At 40.6% G+C, this 21,415-nt stretch overlaps 1 protein-coding gene and 1 long non-coding RNA gene across 7 annotated transcripts in view; one reads left to right on the top strand and one right to left on the bottom strand.

Moving 5' to 3' along the window:
* The window catches only part of AZI2 (5-azacytidine induced 2), a 1,028,525-nt gene that overhangs the window by 901,197 nt on the left and 105,913 nt on the right, over positions 1-21,415 (top strand). The window lies entirely within an intron of this gene.
* Positions 1-21,415, bottom strand: part of LOC126038096 (uncharacterized) — a 44,334-nt gene that overhangs the window by 21,757 nt on the left and 1,162 nt on the right. The gene's annotated exons all lie outside the window — the stretch shown is intronic.

The following is a 21,415-nucleotide window of genomic DNA, read 5'->3' on the forward strand; positions in this document are numbered from 1 at the left end:
CTTAAAAAAAAGTGAAAGGAAAGCCTGTATACTGCAAAACATTGGTTAAGCAATAGAATTCTGCAGCTCCGTTTTCTTTGTGAATTTGTTTCTTACTATTCAGAGCACTGATCAGTTTCTAGAAAAATATGGTGCAAAATTATTAACTATTGTTGGTGCTTGGGAGTGCCAGATTCAGGATCTCAATCTCACTGCATGAAGTATATCTGCACGTGCACACACACACACAAGCAGCTTCAGCCCCACAAGACTACCAAAAGTAAAGGCATAGAAGCCAGGCGTTGGAGTCCCCACCTCATTTTCACTGAGGCTCAGCTCTGGTTATTCTCCTTTACTTTTGACCAGTTTCCCTCTGCCTTTCTCACACTTCAGCTTCTGCACAGGTTCAAACAAATACCTATTTTTTAATTGCCAAAGAAAACGTTGCTTTCTCCTGCACAGTTTATCACGTGGTTTCCTCACAAAGATGACACTGTCCCATAGTGTTTAATGGGCAACATTCAGTTTTGGATCAGTAACAAGTTGAAAGTCTGGTAACATGCACTCTCCTAATTTAGAAATGGAGCTTTATAACACTGAAATACTGCAAGAAGCTCCACTGCTTGCCCTTCCATTAATTTTGTTACTTACTGTGTTGGATTCTCATCAGCAATTCTTAATTGATGTACTATGAGCCATGCCATCAAATATTCTCTATGGATCTAGTTGGCAACAATGGTTAGTTTCTAAATTTTGGTAAGCTACTGATTATTTAGTTTGTGATTACTTCAGAGTAAAGATCTTCTTACGTTTTGGAAAGCCCCAATAAATAGTGGGCACTGCTACAGATAAATAATATACTATAATAAGGATTCTTATGATGGTAATGTATGATGCACAATCATTTTCCAGATGCTACAGAACTAACTGTGCTGCCAACTGAAGGAGCCAAATCCAAAACAGATGCATAAGAGGAATTACTGTTGAATCAATCTCATCAGTGGGAAACGCTTCAGTCCTACAAACTCTTGTTCACATTAGCATAGTCTTCATAAAGTTAATGAAATGCAGTCTGCCCCTAACACAGCTGTAAAGCCAAAGTAACTCCCATACAGGTGACTCAAATTAATCTGAGTCAGAACTGGTGTAAAGAAGAGCCAGAACTCAGAACGTCTTCTGTCAGAGCAAAAAGCAATCTCCTAACACGGCAGTGTGACACCACTGCAAAGCAGCCTGTGTGTGGAACAAGAGCTGCCTGACACAGACCCCACCCGGACCCAGGACAACAATGTGGTGGCACAACTGTGTTACTGGATCTGCATCACCACCCAAACATCCTTTATGCCCCCACGTCTTACAGCAGAACTGGCCCTATTGGTTTTTCTGTAGGGTAAAATATTTCTCCATGTAAAGAAGAACTGTGTTCCTCCTCAAGTTTTAAAGAATTAGGTAAGTAGGGTATATGGGCTTTAAGACCAAAAAGGATGACTAGAACATCTAGTTCGACTCTCTTGAAACAAAAGCCAAAGAATTTCACCCAGATACACAACACAAACAAAAACACCAAGATGCAGACTTACATCACACCCTTTCCTAGTCATCACTTAGCTAATCTTTAGATTTGTAGTCTTCTTAATCCCCCCTCATAAATCAATACCTCTAGCTCCCAATTATTCTAGTAGCAGACTCTCTGAGCTGCATCGTGTAAAGAAAATTAATGACCTTTAAAATAGAAAGTTAACTTACACAGACATTAATTGCTATTGCAGCACAGACGAACTGTTAAACAGGCCCAGGAAACGTTTTACTCAACCACCTAATTCCAGAGAAGGTAACACTTTACTCAAATCCTTGGATAACAAAAGGTCAAACGCAATGAAGTTCCTATCAGAGAAATAACCTACTCAGGTCTATTTGCCAAGTACTGCAAACAAGTTAACCTTATACATCATTAAGTTGTGAATTCCATTATCATATGGCATAAACCTGATTGCAATTACAGAGCCTTAGGCAGAAGATGTCATTTTAAGTAGAGAATCACTACTCTGGACAAGTTTTATAAATGATTCTCATTGATTATCATTTCCAATTAGAGAAAATAAAAGCATTAAATGGCCACTTTGATGTTGGAAGTGACCTTTCACCTGGACTCCTTCCCTAACAGATGAGGGTTAAATTCTCTGTGACAGCACCTAACCACATTTGGTATGGTCTGCGATTTGGTGGTACTCGTATCACATCAGCAGCAGGCTGAGTTAGTAAAGCCATTACATGCAGTGTTTGTATCAGAAGTATGCTTATTAGTATCCTAGGGAGTTGGAAAACGAAGGCATTTTCCAATTACCTACTTTACATTTCAGTAGCTAAAAAATGACACATAGCTATACTATTACCTACAAAGGGATTTTTCACAGGAACATGCATTTTTCTCTTCTATTTTTTTTTCTTTCTGCTTAATGGATCTCAACTTTATTAATTTCAGCTCAAAAATGTTAGTGTTCCCAATAACAACCAATAACCACAAGTAAGCAAATCATAGGCAACATCCTCGTCTCCAAACAAAGAAAATACTGTATTTCTAACATTGTACTGTCTCTTCCAGTTAGCACAGCCATGTGAAATTAAGTATAAAAGCTCTAGTGAGTTATTTTTTTACTAATCCTGTGTAACACATTCTGCAAAAGTGTCAAAAAGAAATATAGTTCAATCACTGAATAAGGAATGGAAATTATTTACTTTACAATCCAAACTTCTCTATTTACACAAAAATAACCTTGCTACAGCAGAAATTTTAGGCTAACACACAAAATTAACAGACTTCAATTGCATATTATTCTAAATGGGTTATTTTATAGCCATCATAACATTAGATCTAACATTAGATCTAAATACAAGACATACACTCATACTTGCAGTATATTTTAGGGTGCAAACAATATTTCAAAAAAGCGCAACAGGTAAGCATCAGAAAAGGGCTTTTCTAAAACTACCACCCTCTCTAAAACCTGTATTCGTATACATGCACGAAATTCTTATTTCAATATTAATGTTACCTATCTCAGAATTACAATTGATATTCCCGTAAGAAAGACTGACAAACATTTCCTGGCTGCAGAATGAGCCATGTATCACCTTTGTTTTATTTCCTTGCTGACATTTTTTTAGTGGCACGGTTTTGTTTTATATTGGTTTTACTAGCATCCTAGCACTCATCACTGTTTGTTACCATGCCTCTCTACAGTCCGTCCACGAAGGAAATGAATCATTACAGCTTTTAGATACAGGGCCTGACTTTTTAATGTAAGCTGTAAGGCTCATGATTCCATCCTCAGCATCACCCAGCACAGGAGCCCTTCCATTAGACTGTGCTATTAGCCAGGAGTCCTCTGGAGAGCTCTGCTTCCACTGGGAAGAGCCATAAACATGAGCTGCAGTGAATGCCAGCTGGGAAAAGAAATGCATTGCCGTATCTCTTTAACGGAAGAAGTTGCTCCCCAGTGCAGCTGGCAAGCTGCTCGCAGGCTCCCCTTTGGAGCCAGCCAGAAGACAGCAATTCATGGGCACCAGGAATTACTTTCTATTTGCTTTCATTTTCCTTTAGATTGAAACACTATTTTAACAAACAGAATAAAATTTTAAAAGCTGCCACCGCCATATAGCTGGGACAGTCGGCAGGCTGCTGCTTTGGGTGGAAGATGGCCCCCCTCCACTTCTCTTGGGCTGAGAGAAACTGGTGCTTGTGCTTGCAGTAGCCATGAGCATGAGGAACATGTCATTTTCTCTGAGCAGCTGCCAGGCCTCCCAGGGCCAGAGCTCCAGGAGGGCCGAGCACCCTCCCGGCAGCCATACCACACCATAGGCTAGGAAACCAGAGCTTCCAGACCTGTCGTCCAGCTGCCTCTCCGGAGCTAGCTGACCTTTTGAAATATCTAGGCTTTCTGCTGAGGATGTAACTGGTAAGCACCATTTACTGCTGGGACTTCCACAGTTTTCAAAGTCTTGGCTCCACACTACCAAGTGGAAGTGCAAGGGTATCAGGCTTTTCTGCAAGGAGTATCTTCAAGTAACAGGCTCCCCTTCAGCCTGCCATGAGACCAGATGTGACTGTGAGAACCTGTCCCCGATTTACTGAAATAGGATCAAATCTGAAGTGTTTCCAATGAAATATTCTGGAAAAATCTTTTGACCAGCTCTCCTCCCCCATCAACCCATCTACCTCCAGTTCGCCAGGTCTGGTGAAGCTGTGTCCTCAGACATCCACAAAGAAGGACTAGAAGAAATGGACGGAAGGAGAAGAAAGTATCAGGAAAAAAGTTAATCTTGACTCTCTCTCGTCCAATGCCTGACTATCACTTACATTAATGAAGAACAATAGCACAATAAAAAACCAAAACAAAACAAAATACCACCTTCTCTGTACATAGAGGGTACTACTCAAACTTTGAATATGACTGGGTCATTGTCAACAGCCTGTAATCCTGAGCAGCACGCAGCTCATGAGAGACAGTCAGAAGACTTGGTGCACAAACCAGGCCACAATAATAAGCAATGGCAGATGTGCATGTCAGGTCTTTCCACCATAGCACAGTTAGTCCACTGATACTGTAGGCATGACTAAGGACAGCGGGATGTGAGGGTAAATGATAGGGACAAAGTGAATGATTAAACGGCCTTAGACTTAACTTGTGACCTCATTCCATCATAAACAGCAAAGAGAGAACTTGTGTGTGGATCAACCAATCTGGCAGGGTTAGCTGAGCACGTGAGACAAAAGAAATAGCATACTGCACACATTCTTGGGCTGCCACAATGTGCAGTCTGCAGTAGCAACACAGAAGATGCAGGTAGCAGCTGGGTCCCAGAACAACTTAGCTGCCTACCTGGGGAGATGATTAGGCTTCTTCTACAGATAACAAAGCAGCAGCTGCTCACTAAGGAGAACGAAGAGGCAGCATAGACACCCTCGGTGTCTGCTGCAGAGCAGTAAGCCACAAAAAGGCAAGAACCCACATGAAAAAGAAGTCACTTTCCAGACCTCTCTTCCGTGTAGCACACAGCTCTCCAGGCTGAACTGAGACCAACCCAGAAGTGCTGGTTAACTCTGCACAGCAGTCTTTCCCGTTGCCTCCACAAATCCAACTCAGGAGCTGGATTCCAGGCTCTCCTGCTTTGATCAGCAAAATGTAGTCTCCTTTAAGCTCTAGAAACTCTGTCCAAGAGGTATCTTTGTACGTCTAAGACACTAGAGTCACCAGGATGAGGTAGCAAGATGAGAACAGGTTGTCTTCCTTTTCCTCCTCTGTCTGCATTGCTTCTCTATGGCTATTTAGAAAGGGACCCCAGTTCATTTGATTAGTAGCTACAACCATGAACAAACCACCTTGTCCTGTGATGCATTTCCCTTCCCAAGGACCAAGCATTAAGCCACACCGAAAGTTTCCAGGCCTGTCCTATTTCATACTCTGGTAACCACACAAAGGTACTTCCTATTATCCAAGTGTGTGGGAGAGACAGTCACCTTTACAGAAAAATTGGCAGCATTTGCTCCTTAGAAACACTGAAATTCAGTGATTCAAATTCCTAATGAGACTGCAGTAGAGTTTCCTGTAGCTTTTAAGGTATAACCAGACATGATGAGCTTTTGGAAGGAAATGGCTACAACTGTGGTAATCTGTACAGGAACAAGAAATTGCTACTGAAGATCTAACCAGCCAGAATCCTGCAACCAAAAGATTGCACAAGCAGCTGTGTACAGGAAAGACATGGGAAAAAAGTTCTTTTGACCTCGTTAATAGCAGAGCAGCTTGACCCAAACAGGCATTTACCTTTTCCACCATTCCTTCTGTTTTTTAATCCCTACCACTGCAACTGGATACCTTTGTTATCTATATAAACAGCTGAGTGTATACATTAGTGCTGAGCTTTCTAAGCATCAGCATGTTCTTGCACCATCAAGCTGTAGAGCTCTTTCCTTCACTCAAACTTCCCCCTTCAGTTAAGCCAAGCCTAAGCCAACCCTGCACGTAACTCTCTGTTCCTCTGGAGTCCTGTTAAACTCTTGCCCTCAGAGATATCCAGCAGCAATGAGTTCCGTCAGCAACCAGTTCACTGCATGGCAGAGCATTTCTTTGTACTTTTGACTTTGCCACTTCTAAGCTTCACTGAATGCTCCTTGTTCTTCCCTGATGGTAGAATAGCATTTCTTGCTCTGTAGAGCCTACGCCTTCATTGTCTGTAACCTTTTATCATCTCACTTCTGATTCATCTGATTCATTTCCTCTCCAAGGTAAACAGTCCCAATCTTCTCAATCTTGTACTATATGAAAGTTTTTCCTTGTCTGTTTAAAAACTGATTTAGGTAAACAGTTAAAACTTACTCTGTTAGCTTAGCTTATACCTATAAATTACCCGTGAATATTAAATTTTTATTAGCTAGGTTTAACTGATTCAAGTGTATCCACACAGGATTTTTCACCAAATTCTTAAAGTCAGTTTAAAATCATTCCTTTTGTTAAAGCAGAGCAAATGAAAGTGTAGTTAGGCCATAGCCAGTTTCTGATCTACAAGGACTTCCAAGAAGAATTCAGATAGTGCTTTGGGAAAGGGTATATTTCAGCAGACCCCTCAGAGATAGTAATCTCCATTATCCTGAAATTCATGAAGCCTCCATGCATAGCAGGGAGTAATTCTTCTGGAATATTTTCCATCAGCAACACAGGGATTTGTTACAGAATTAACTTAACATGTTTTATCTTGATAGCACCTCCATTTGCAGGAGATAGTTTATTGCCTAGGCAAGTCAAACTTCTATTAAACCACAGATTTTAATTCAGCTGCATGTGAGCTGCCCTATTGTACCCAGAACACAAGAGATATAATGAAATCTACTATAAAAATTAATTCTGAAAATATAAAATACAAGCATTATTAAGTTTAAACAAAGGATATTTGCTAGTTTGTTCCAAGACTTAGCTGCATTCAAAAATCCCATGAAAACTGGCTTTTACACACACACACACACACACACACATTTGCTCATGGAATAAAAGTTTTAAATTATGGCTATTAAATGCATGGTATTTCTTAATGATAGCATTCATTGTTATACTTGTAATAATACATTTCACAGAGGAAAAAAAGAATAATTTATCGAAAAGCTGCCAACTGATTTTAATAAGAAGTACTTTCCAATAGAAGGCAACATCCTTATCTAGTAGACTACAAAGTGCTTGAGTATTTCACAAGGAATTTAGAGGCACTATTTTGCAATAGAAACTTACTGAAAGTTACAAAGAAGCAAATAATTCTAAAAATAAAAATATATAGGCCACTGAGTTGAAAGAAAGTAATTTCCTGCATTAACATTAAGATCTATTATACATGCATACAAATTTTCATGCAAATCAGACTTCACTTCTTGTGTATTTTGCCTTATTTAATTAAAAATGAAAAAGACAGAACACCTACCCCCTCCATTTTGCCTATTAAGTTGTTGCTGCCAACAGGACCCTCACGACGGTGTTTCGATTGAGGCTAATCACAGAGAAGAGGTGTGCACATAAACACAAGAAAACTAACGCTTAGGTTGTAGAGAGCAGCCACCCAGCCTGTCCGTCACGTTCACCTCTATTCACACGGTAATTGCTGTACTCTCTGGAAAGCTGACTAGACGCATCATGATCTGAGAACACTAGTTATCCCCTACTGAATCATTTTCAAAATTGGTAAATAATACAGCTAATGTAAAAGGAGAGAATGTCAGACAATTCAGCCTCAGAGACCTCACTTTCACCGTATGCAGACTTGGTGAAAACAGCTGAAATACACACAGCCAGTCCTCGTCACTGCTACAGCTGCGGTCCTGGCAGAGATGCCCCTTGTTCAGACTTCTTTGTGTCCACCCCATATGTGTGTCCCCTTGACACTTCCCTATAACCTTCATTCCTCTTTTCCCACCAGGAAACATGCCGGCAGCCTCCTGCCCTTGGCTGCTCCACGCCAGCTGGCTAGGCTAGCTGGCTGGGCAGAGCTGCTGTGGGAAAGGCTTACGCTGAGTCCCATTTAGCTTCAAAACGCCTTCCTGCCAGCTCACTTCCCCTGCCTAACTCCACTATCTATAGCTTTCAAATGCCTCCCCTTCGTAATCACACCTCCTACTATTCTGAAGACTATTTTGTGGGAATGCTGAACATATTTGTTGGCTCACTGGCCCCTAGCACGCTGACTGCTCATTCAATAACATTCACACAAGACTGGAAAAGACTTGTCATCTTCTTACTATCTGGCACTCTGTTACTAGCTTACTACTGTTTCCCTCTGCAGTACAAGTCCAAATTGGATGTCAGACACAGAAAAATGCCAGCAAAAGCCCTGGTTCGCAGTCAGGAACCAGTCACTGGACACAGTCCAGAACCAGACACACACTGGCACGCTACCATTAACGCAAGGTTTGCCATGAGTAAGCCCTTTGCCATTCATCTTTTTGCCAGCGAGGACAGGGAAAAATAGGGTTATTGCAGTATTTTTAAATATTTGCAAGGTGCTAACGTCCTGTCGTGGTGGCATTAGTCAAAAACTCAGGCAGACGCTAGGACAAACAGATTCTCCTGCTTGCGTAGCCAGGTCTTCTCTAGAGCAAATTCCCACGGAGATCACGCAACCTACAGTGTAATTGTCTCCTGGTTGTCTGAATATTCAGGCAAGAAAGGAAGGGATTAGGTCCGTAAGTCTGCCTGCTCACTAGCCAGCCTGCCAAGCACATCCACCACCCAGCCCCATTCTTCCTGCTGTCTGGTTCTGTGACTGATGGACTTTTCCAGACTCAGCACAGCCACATCAAATACACCTGGGCCATTCCTGACAGTGGCTGAATTGTCAGCTAAAATATCACCTGGCTGTCACCAAGAGCAACACAGGTAGGGGCAAAGGGGAACAGCCCAATACGCGTGCTTTCAGTCGATATGGTAAAGAGCGGACATATGGTAATTTTAAAGGGGTTGACATGCTGCAGCAATTAAAAAAGGCTGACACTCAGCTGAAAGAGCTGACAGTTGGAAGTTACACCCAAAAGTTAGCACAAAAGAGAAAAAATGAAAGCAAAATGTGACTGAACTGTTGTCTCGCATGCTCATAATTTGTTGACAAATCTATTTGTAAGTATAAGAATTCGGCCCTTTCTTAAAAGTGTCACCATCGGCTGCTGATAAAAAAGCAACCTGAATCTATTACAGCTGTGTGACTCTTCAAAATGATGCTCCTGTGAGAGGACAAAGAATTCTGCTCTTATAAATCTGTTCTGCAGGCTAAGGTTCTCATACCAATAGCAACATTTAATATTGTTACACATCTCTTCTACATGGAAGAAAAAGACTACTTGGAATTTGAAATATTGCATTATAATGAAATACCTCTTTAAACGTATCACCCTCGGAAAATGCAAGTTTGCCGATGGTTTCAAATTTAAAATATATTTTCTTTTTAAGGTGCTTCAAACCATTGTTCAATTATTACACTAGCACTTTATATGAACTATCTACTGCCAAAAATAGATTCAGATTAGATACCCCATCCCCAGCACACTTGTTTTACTGAGCTTTAAGACTGGTTATGATATAGTAGGAAATACAATTTTACACTGTTGAAATATTATACTTAGTGCTACATGAACATAAAAATATACGGGTTTTCATTGTACCAATGTTTAAATACATATAGAGAGAGGGTACTTCCCCCTCAAAAGCTCGAAATTGCAAGACTGATCCTGCAAGTGTGCACACCTGACTGGGAGACTGCAGTGAGTAATTTCATTTACAGTTGCATTCATTTTATGCAATTGTCAGGTCATTCATATCAACTTTTGGAGTATAAGTACATCTGAAAATTCTGTGTAGGAGCAGTTTCATTTTAAGAAGCATCAAAGCATCTTCCAGCACAGAATCATTCAAGAATGAAGTGGAAAATGTACAGCATTTTCCTGCTCCAAGGCAGGATAATTCCCAATCCCAAATAAAATCTCAGCAAGGGAGCGTCTGTCTTTTGTGTTGAACAGAGTAAGATTTGGATTATGCATGTTCAGTAAAATTGTTATTTTAACAAACTTTAAACCCCCCAGATTTGTTTCAAACTGCGACCTGTCCACGTTCCTTCCTTTTTTTCCAAACGTGAAAATTATTCCCAAAATTATACTGCAGAAAACAGTTCTCTTACAACTTTGAAGAGCTTAATGCACAGAGGTGAGTTTCAATTTCCCATTCATGCTATAGCATGTCCTTCTCCTAGGCGTGTAAATGTAAGAATCCTTTAAACTGCTAGAGCAGTGACAACACACATCTGACTACCTCATCTGAGTTTATTAATCCACCTTCCTCTGGATTATTTTTAATAATCTGTAACTCCCCCCTGCACAGTTTCTACTCAGAATAAGTTCTACTCAGTCATAAATCATTTCAAGAGGGTAAAATGTAAGATGCCTGTGAAAAAGTGATGAACTTCCTTCACCAGTAGGATACAAAATTTGTCCTTAGCCTACTATGAAGTCAAAAATTAGATCTCAGCTTTAAAAATGTTGTTAGCTATGACTGATGCTAAAGTGCTAAAGCTGCTGTTGGAGAGATATGGTAATACTCACGTCAAGGGTGCGGTCTCTGCCCTCTGTTCCTGAGTCCACAGGAGCACTGCCAGCACATGCTGGTACTGGTTTGGAAGGAGATCAGGAAAGGGAACAGTAACAGACTACAGATCAGAGGCGACACTTTGTCCACCCCTATGGCCAGTATTGCATTGGCATTCATTACCACCTGTACAGAGAGAGTACCCAAAAAGTATATTACCTATGGTGAATGTGCCCCCAGATACCTCAGATCAAGCAGCAGCCTGCCATACAAGCAGGTCCCATTCCCTCACACTTGCTAACAACAGAGGAAGATGGATAAACTGGCTTGCTCTTCTCTTCCTTAACTTTGCACTTAAAATTTATTACTAGATTCTATTGCTGCATTTATGCATTTTCTATTGTTTTTGTTTTTAAATGTGAGTTTTATTATTCTCGCCTGTTGCTCATGTGCTTTTTCCCCATTATTTTACGCACCATTATAATACAACAAATCTTGGTTGGAAGCAAAACTTAGTATTTTCTGCCTTCACCCTGCATGATACATATACTTCTGTTTGTGCACAGACTAGCTTGGTGCATGGTGCATTTCTGTACTTATTTGGTACCTCACCTTTTAAATTCTCTGCACTGCTCTCCATACCACCTTTCAGAGGTCATGACCCTGACTGCTGAAGTCCAGTACTCCTCCTCACAGTCTTCTGGGTAGCTGTGACAGCCTCTGCTGCAGCATTAGAAGGGAAGCCATGAGGTATGACAAAGCAAGGACCACACTGCATGCTGAGACTATTGATACCACAGAACTATGTGTCAACAGGTGCAACTGCTCTGACCTGCATCTCAAAAATGGCAAAAGTTCTACCTATGACACATTCATCTATAATTTTCCTTTGCATAGGGGAGAAACAAGTCACCTGTATCAGCAAATAAGAGAGTAACGCTTTAGGCACCTGTTAACTGTTGTATCACTGTGTCTTCCTGCTCCTAGTTCTTAATCATAACATACAGTACATAATAAATAAGTGCCTGTTATCTAATTTTAATGGCTCTGGTCTCTTCCAGTTATTACCATGAGATGTGGATGTATGACTAAGAGGTGCCATGATGTGATCATAGGTAACATGCACAGAGACTTGTGAAATGTAGACTGGCACTGCAGAATGACAGCTTTTAATGGGATTTGCTTGTACCTGTAGACAACATAGGCATTATGGATAGTTCTGAGCTACCAGGAATAAAGCCACAGTCCATGGGATTGTGTGATCTAACCGATAGCCTGTTGTGAGTACGTACGTCTAAGTCTAATACAATAGCACTTAGATATAACTGTGACTGCATTACTTGATCAGTTAGTAAGAAAGACCTTAGTAACTGTTCTGCATGCAACAGCATGCAAAAGGATATGACTGTGAAACACTGCCTAAAGAGAGAAAGCTGGTAAGTCTTACGAACAGGCAGAACATGCACAGCAGAGACCAGACCAGAGAAGCCAGAGCCTTGTTCCTGACCTGAGCAACATTTCCCACCACCAGGTGATTCCAATTCTGATGTAGATCTGGCTGATTATCTCATGACAGATCTATGGTATGACCCTTCTTGTAAAGATTCCTTAAGACACCTTAACCTTGATTGCCTCTGACTCTCTAGCCTCCACATGGCTTCTCTTAGAATTGATTCATCATTTATTTATCTTCTGCACTATGTGTGCAAGAGGACTGTGTGTCCTCTTGACAAGTTCAAGAAGTGGCACATTTGGTCCCTATTTTAAGGCCTAACAAGGCTATGCTTTGCATAAGACCACAATAGCAGATGACAGTAAGCTTCCACCACATTAGCTATGTCCCTGCTGTGGAAGGCAGATAAAGTCAGGTTCAGGATGAATGTCCAACCCTTTGTTACTGCCTTGCTCCTCTTGGTCTCTTGAAAACCTATATGGCTTTCCTTCCCATTAAGCTTCCTGGTTTCCTCCCTTCTCCCTCTGGAAACATATTCATGGCCTCCTTCAAACTTAAGTATTCTCTGTTTACACAAAAATTTCCCCAAGTGCACAACAGGCGCACTCGAACTGCACACATTTAAGGACAAAGGGTAACGGCTTTAAGCTGAAAGAGGTAGATTTTGATTAGATATAAGGAAGAAATTCTTTACTATGAGGGTGGTGAGGCACTAGAACAGGTTGCTCAGAGAAGTTACGGATGCCCCATCCCTGGAAGTGTTCAAGGCCAGGTTGGATGGGGCTTTGAGCAACCTGGTCTAGTGGAAGGTGTCCCTGCCCATGGCAGGGGGGTTGGAACTAGGTGATCTTTAAGGTCCCTTCCAACCGAAACCGTTCTATGATTCTATGTCTGCCTTTGAGGTCATGCCAGCAAGCTCACCATTTCCCTACATCTATCTTAACAGCCATCTGATAATGGTGTGTCATTTCCTGTGTCACACTGCATGTGCATGGATGTAGATGATGGTGTGGATGGTGGCTGCTCTGCTTAAGGCAGAAGTGAGTTTATCACTTGGAAATTTCAGCATATCTCCCTGACACAATAAAGTTGAAACATGCTTCCAGTTATAAATCAGTTCAGACGCATGCACACATTTCCCATTCTGTAAAAGTGGACTGATCTTCCTGAAATCACTTACTAGATCAGGGAAAATTTAGTCTAAGAGCACATCATATGAGAGTCATGGGAGAAATAAGACAGGACAAAAAATGGGGATTGTTTCACTTCTAAGATCTTTGGGGATATCCCTTCTAGCCTGTCATATCTCAAACCCAACTAACCTAAATATTATTGTATCTGTTGGCTTTGGCAAGGACTCGCTGTTGCTTTTTATTAGATATGAAGCAATAGGTGGGAGAGAGTGAGCCAATTAATTATTAAAAATGGCTTTCACATACTTTGAAAGTCTGCATGTCCTCGAAGCACACTCAATAAAGTTAACAAGGCTAACCAGGGCACTGTATAATGTCTGTGAAGCCTAGATAGGCATTTTGCGAACTGTGCGAGATTCTGTTGTGTGCTTCCTTAACTCCACATGGACCCAATACACACTTCATAAAGTTTTTTTGTCTCAAAATACTAATCTTACAAACCCCTTCCTTCCAGCCCTATGCAAAGTTGCTGTTTTCAATTAGTTTTCCAGCAAGGACTCCCTCTCTGCCCTCCATGCCACCCCCTTTCACTCTTAATTCACCTAAAGAGTGTAAGTTATTTACATCTTACCCCCACATAACATGCTCACCTGCCCCTCTGTGAGGACTTGCAGTTATCTTTCCCGTGTTATGTATGATTCACATGGTAATGACCTGAAGGCAATAACATACTGTTTCTGAATTCTCAGTAAAGCACAATGCATATTTATTATACTACAGCTAATATCAAATTACTACTAAATATAACAGCTACAGCAGTTGTCTTTGGTAGATACCAGCCCTTTAACTCCCTTTCCACAAAGACTTATTTTGAGCATTTTAGTTTGGATCCAAAAAGAGATTTTCTGCTATGGGCTCCTGGAAATGAGTGTAGACTCAGTAATAACCTCAGTGAGACAACCATCATTAGTTAATAGCAAAGAAGAGGTGTCAGTGGTGCTTGAGGCACTTGTTGAAATCAATTAACATGGACCTTATGCTAACAGAATAGGCATAGGTTCCACACCATTTTATTTTCATTCTCCAGTCAATGCTAACAATCCTTTGCAGATGGTCTAGAACTAATTGAGGAAATACTCGTTTTAACTTCCTGCAGTATTTTCAGTTGCTGATCACATTATCACTATGAACAACTTACATAGAATATCTTTTCAGAAAGAATAAACTCTGAAACTATAGGCCAAGGTGTTCAATGGAATGAACTCAGAAGCCCAGGAACAGTAAGTATATTAACCAAGCTTTGGGGCTTGAGTCTGTAATTTTTATTCACCCAACACTTGTTTTTCAGTCAAGGAAACTATTTCTATTCTGCTTCTATAACAAGATTGGTCTTCACTTAATAGAATGTATAATGAAAATAACAGCTGTATTTAAACACATGGCAGAAGCCATTAGACATGGAAGAATTATTCTTTTTCTAGTAAATCATAGCTGTCTAACAAATTTAATACATGACTGTCCTTGTCCATACTATGCGCCAAATTGAGTCTTGTTTTATCCCAGTTAAGATGCACTAGTTACTATAGTTCCTGGAACAATTCATATTCCCCTTATAGCTCAGAATGCAATGTGGGAAAATTAAACAACACAGAAGTTTTCATTCAGACAGAGGAGAATTCCAGAGCCATGGAGAAAGGATAAGGAGTGAGGAAGGAAAGAAAGTACTGTAGAATACTTAATATCTGTAATATCTTGCAGATCTGTCCTTTTTTCTTCTACATGTTTAAACATCACGTTAGAACCCTATCTGAGCACTACTTCCATGGAAAATATTATCAGTGCTCCAGTTGTCATTTTTCCTATTTACAGCTGCAGTCCCATTTTCTTTACTATTTGGGTATTTTCTGAGACAAGTTGTTAGAAACTAGTAACACTACTGGGACTGTGAAACTTTTTATACTCTTACTGGATAACTACTACTGGCAGCTAGTCAGTACAGAAATCCACCTAGCACAAGCTGCTGGGAAATAATCCCAGCCAGTATGTGAGCGGAATGGCTACAGCCAGGCAGAGAACAACCAAATATGGAGCCAAACAAAAACCAAGCCACTTCACGCAACAGTAACTATACTTCCCTCTTAGCTCTGAGCAATTAAGTAAACCTTAACCTCAGTATAGTAAGAATTACTGTGCCATAAGGATGCAGTACAACACAGTAAGCTTTTTCCACAGATAGAGGTGGTCTAAAACCACTGTGAGTATCTAGCAAAACACTGGGAATAGCATGCAACAACATGGGTATTATTCTTTTCTAGCTTCATTGATTAGCCATTGTTTGAAGCCTCAGATTTGTTACAAGCTGGCACTCAACCCTTTGACAGGAATTCCTGTGAATACTGGGCTTTTGAGAACAAGCTCTAGAGAAGTGGGAAGGATATGCCATGCATTGGCCAAGCTCTGGGCTGTCATGTGCAGTCCTGAATAGGACTGCTTTCCAGTCTCGGCACACAGGCACGAACACATACCACTACATCTGAGTCAAGGCAACGTCCCAACTGCCCAAGAGGAGATAACAAAGCCCTTTTCAGTGCTGCAACTTTCTCCAAGTAGGAATCCTCACAACTCTTCTGCAGCCAAGATGAATTTGCCTTTAGCCAGAGAGTCAGTTCTGTGTCTTCTGCATACAAAATTTGTGGTTGTGTTTCTGATGACTCAAGAGTGTTGTTTAGCTCCCACCCATGATGTTCATTGTTTATGTCCCTGCATTTGTTACCTAATCAACTACATATGTACTTAATTTCACTTTGTAATAACTCTAACTAGTACTTACTTCTCCCGAAATCTCTGCATAACAATGAGTATTTCCACATTTACCCCAAGAACCAGTCAGAGTGTGATCAGCTTTTCAAGCTTCATCCACTTATTGATCAGTTGGTTGAAAAATTTAAACAGCTGTTTGCTATTTGCCAAAACATTTATCCTGCAATTTATTTAAAGGGAAAACTACTTTAAATAGTGTATTCTTCTTTCAAAAGTCTTAATATTGGGTAAGATTTTAAAGAATCGTTCATGTGCATTATCAGGTATGTTGTTTTAGTACAGACACAGGCAAAGCACAGAAGTCAATTCCTCTTTCTCCAACTTTATGCTTTAACTCTAACATAAAACCATCGCTGGACCTTATCCTCCACATTCCAGATTCTCAGTATGCCACCTGCAAATACATCTATTTATTCTACTTAAGGTAAAAGGAATTCTCAGAATATGAGATAAAAAGTAATTTTGGAGCCATGAAAATTATGATGCTTGATTCCCAAAATCTCTTCTCCTTTTGGATTCTCTGATGTCTAATAAAATATGAGTTTATTAGTCTTGCCTTTAGTTGAGGTACTAACAGTTTCTCTCTTCTGTTCTTCTCATCTGCTTATTTTTGTAATAAAGGCACAATCCTAGGTTCATCTAAGGATTCTCTCACTAGAAGGCAAGAGAAGTGTGAGAGGCAGAGTACATCAAATGCATAGAAATGCAGAAGTAGACCTGCCTGCAAAGCAAGGCTTTCAGTTCACAGTGAATTTCTTCTTTTTTATTTTTTTTTTAATCTGAATTTTTTATTTATTCTCCTCAAAGCAGATGGCCCTTGGGCCTCACTCACCAAGACAGGTTAATGGCATGGTTAATAGCTTTGCTGCCCACAGCAGCAACACAAAGGACCAAAACCTCCCTTCCAGAGGCACCTGCCAGGCACTGTGGCTCTGGGCAGCCGTTGCAAGTAGACCTATCTGGGAGCTTCCTCACGCTGCCATGAATCTGAGCCTGCCCTGGAGCTGTAACGTGGGAGTCTGCAGGACAAACATCCGAATACAAGGGACTCAGCATGTCCTGGGTCTGTGGCTTTAGGGCAGACTCACCACCCAGGCAGCCATCAGGCTCTGGTAACTCTGGAAGGACAGGGTGCTAGCACAAAATAAGCTTTTTTTCAGACCATTTGATCAGGAAGACACTGAACTATGCAGATCAATACCAACATCATGATGGACCACAGCATGGTAAGGAGCAGCTTAAGAATGAAGAATAGGTCCTTAAAAGTGGACCTGAAAAAGACAAGAGTTGATGTTGCTGCGCTGAGGAATGATTTCTGAAACATTCTTAGCAATGAGTTTGAGGCAGACCCATTATCTTCCAGCTCTGTCCACACTTTAAAGATACACTGGAATTTCTGTCTGACCTCAAACTCTCAGAATAGCAACAGTCACAAGTAACGTTTTCTGGCCTCTCTGGGTGGCTAAGAATTTGTCCATCCAGGCAGACAATGGCCTGACCTTGGCTGTTCATGCCTGCATTACATCCTGGCAGGACTACAGCCCATTGTACACCTGGCACAAAGCCTTCAATACTTGGAAACTCCTGCTAATACAAGGTGTTGCATTTTATATGATTATCAGCAGAAGCTGCTACCATCAGCAACTGGTAGTGTTTTCTATCTCTGCTTTCTTTGTCCCACACACTCCAGACTTTTTCCCCTTATCCACTACTGATTTTGGTTTCAACTTTTGGATCTTAACTTCAAGTTGCTCCAGGGGCTGGGTCCAGGTTATCTGAAAAAACACCTAAACCTCCAGGAGAAAGACAGTGGTTGATAACTACTCTCCCATGCACAATGGAACTGCCTAAGGTAAGATAAGCACATCTGACCTGAAACTGGAGTGATCTGCCCCCCAAAAGAAACTTCCCACCATCTGCTACAAGCATAAACTGCATTTCTTAGGCCTTCTCTAAATGTAAACACACAGTAACATATGGCTTTTCAAACAAAACTAAATACATAAGAGAAATTATTAAAAAAGAATTGCCCCTGAATAGTATTCCACTCTTCCTGACCTACCACTTGTGGAGGATGACTGAACAACCACCGTATTGTTGATAGCAGTAGTCCTGTAAATACACTAGTGGAAGGCTTTCAGAGACTGACAATTAGATCAGATCACGTGTACAGTAGAACAGAATTCCCAAGTTAATACCAAGTGCCTTTCCCCAAAGCACTCAGCTTTTCCTCTCTAGAAGCTCACACCTGGGTACCACTCTCGCACAGCGATATCACAGACGAGAATTCTGGGAAATGACATACCGATAAGCCCACAAATCACTTCAGAACTCTTATATTGAACACTGGCGAATTGTTTTTGAACCAGAATACAATGTACCCAGCCCAGATAGGCTTGCTTGTGCTGTAACCTTGGTGTGCTCATTTCCATGTAAATACACAGAAAGTTCTTCACCTTGGAGCTATTTCACAGGGGCCTTTGTATCTGGAATGTAGGTATAAAGTGAAAGCTCTGGGTGTGCTTGTAAATCATTTGTGCTAAATGATTTGTGCAAACCTCAGACATACAGAGGTTTTCCTCAGTGGAAAGCAAAATAAACGCTCTTACTTGGGTATGCAATGCCACATTACCAAATCCATACCTAGGACCAACTTTTGGAGGACTTAGGGGCTGCACAGTACTTTGGAAAATGGAAACACTGCAACACACCGGCTGTAGCTAAGGGCCTGAAAGTCCTAACTCAGGGTACCACCCTTGGAAAAATTCTGGTCATAACGTCAGCTGTGACAAATGCCACACACAGTCACTAATCTGCAAAGGAATTGCACAGCTGCCTTCAACTCTCAAAGTGCTCCCTGCACAGATCCTTGCAAAGATGCTATCGTTCCAATATCAGCTGGAAAGAATCCTTGGTAAAATTTATGGGCCTGCGTCCCTTTGCACCAAGTCATGGAATGGCAAGACGGTGTGACGACCCACCCACACAACCTGTCACAGGCATCAGTTGCACCTCCAGCTGGCAATAAACAGCCAGGATTGCATGTTGTTCTCTCCCCCAGTCACCCACTTTGCCATACTGGAGAATGTCAACGTGCTGCTGTATATAGGGTTAGACCTACAAGCTTTTAACTAAAATAACAGAAAACATTGTAGGAGTGTTGAAAAATATTTTCTGATGTGTTTTGCTTTAAGAGAAAAAATAGTATCCTTATGGAGTCAACCATCTTCTAAATCTTACACTCTAATATTTCTGCTTAATTTTCTCCCACCTAAATGGCAACTATACTTTAAAGCACCAAGTACTGTATAGTTAATAAATTATAAAGTCAATCTTCACAATTTCTCTTGGTCAGAGATGGTTACGACGCAGAAGGATATATGGGAGGCAACCTAGGTCTTCCTCCAACAAAGCACTTAAGCATACACTTCAGCATGTCAGCATCCAAGCTGAAGACAGTGGGATATATTTCAAGTTATGCACACGTTTCACAATTTTATTGAAGTTCAAAGACAAATAAAAAATGAACATAGAGCAGAAAAAACCTCCAATATCCATATAATTGACACTATGGTATTACCTTCTACTGAAATTCCATAGAATTAGGAAAATTCTTTCTTTGGTTAATTAAGCAATGTTCCTTTTGGAGGCAGTGATAAAAAATAGCTTTATTAGAGCGTAAATTCGACCCAGCTCCATTTAGATGGAAGCAAAACTCTTTTTACCTCCAGTGGAAATGGAGCTCAATGATAAAATATAGGACTTTTGATCCCCAAAAGCAAGGCCTGAAACATGAGATGTTGTAAAATCTTAACACTCAGTTACTCATAAGTATACAGGTGTCAGGAAATCAGCTTCTAATGTCCTTTACAATTCCACGTAGAGTGCTTACACTTCTAGGATGTATCAGTGTGCCTCTGACATTTGTTTAAGGGTCAAATAAACAATGGTACTGTTATTTCAAGCCATTTAGAAAGTTCTTAATGAAGTTTCCGGCAATACTCGGGTTTTATTTTGTGGTTGGAGTGTTTTTTTCACAGTAGCGTTGGATTTTACTATTGCTTTAATGGGTTTTCGCCTTCTCATCACATTTCTGGTGCCACTGTTTTACCAGATAACTGAAGTACTTCTGCACTAATAAGAAGTACTGGGACTAATAAGTTGTCCTGGGACAGCATCCTGAAAAGATACATACATTTAGGGAGGTTTGAAAAATCACAGCACTTCCCAAAAATACAAGCTAGTCGTTGCAACCACCTTGGCAATGGCAAGCCTGCAAAACTTGATAGTGTATTAAGAAAAAGGAATATATCGCAGTACTTTAGCATGGCTACAACCAGGACAAAGAAAGGGTATTACTTCTTTTGTTTCTATGTCCAAAAAATGCTGGCAAATACAGAATAAAACAGTGCAATACTGAGTTATCTAAACACATTAATGAGCCACACCACGGAGAATCAGGCTTTCTCTGGTGTTCATTCACCTTCAATCATACCTTGTTTGCCTTCCTTGTGTCCATGATCGGTAAAACATTAGACAGCGTGGCACATCAGAAAGTAACTACTGAGCATGGATTTCTGCTGATGGCAGGGTTTTTAAATGCTGAAGGCACTGGCACAACCAACTCATGTGTAAATGGCAACCTTGGCTCTACATTTTAATTATTTTGAAATAAAAGCATAAAAGCACTTTAAGTTCCAGTAAGTAACACGATGCAGGGAAAGGGATCCTAGAAACAATCACACACACACAAATCATTTAGCTACCTACAGCAACACGCAGTCGCGACAGAATGAAATATTCATTAACTCAACGGAGATGAAATTCTGCATTCATCTATCACAATATGTAAACCACCAGTTATAGTTTCAAAAATAAAGCCCTTGTATAAAGCCCTTATTATAACTGTACAGGCCCTGTTCAAATGATCAGTCGTTAATACTCTCTTTTAATTAGAACAATAGGATAATTTTACCAAACAGTAACAAACCTAAACGTGTAGGAGGTAAATACTACAAACTCGGGATCTCCAGTTAGAGATACCTTTTTTTTTTTTTCAAAATACCTTATATTTCTCACGAAAATTGCAACTCCAGTCATGCAAATATATGGTGCAACATAGTCGTTGCATTAATTTATTGCACTGCTGGTTTACATTCCTTCATTGTGCTACTCTTCTCTTACACATTTGTAACAAAACCAAACTATAGTAAAACTAGTTGAAGAAACAGGGCTCAAATCCAGTACACGGCAAGGTTTCTTTTTTTCCGTTTACGCTAGGATTACAATTTGGTTTGGGGTATCTGTCCATTCAGAGAATTACTCGGATTTCAATAAGATATAAAACGGATGTGTTTTACGGTCTAGCACACACGGATCACCCCTTGCAACAATCACCGTATCACGATGAAACTTAAGGC

Source organism: Accipiter gentilis, chromosome 4, assembly GCF_929443795.1.
Source record: "Accipiter gentilis chromosome 4, bAccGen1.1, whole genome shotgun sequence".
Taxonomy (NCBI): Eukaryota; Metazoa; Chordata; class Aves; order Accipitriformes; family Accipitridae; genus Astur; species Astur gentilis.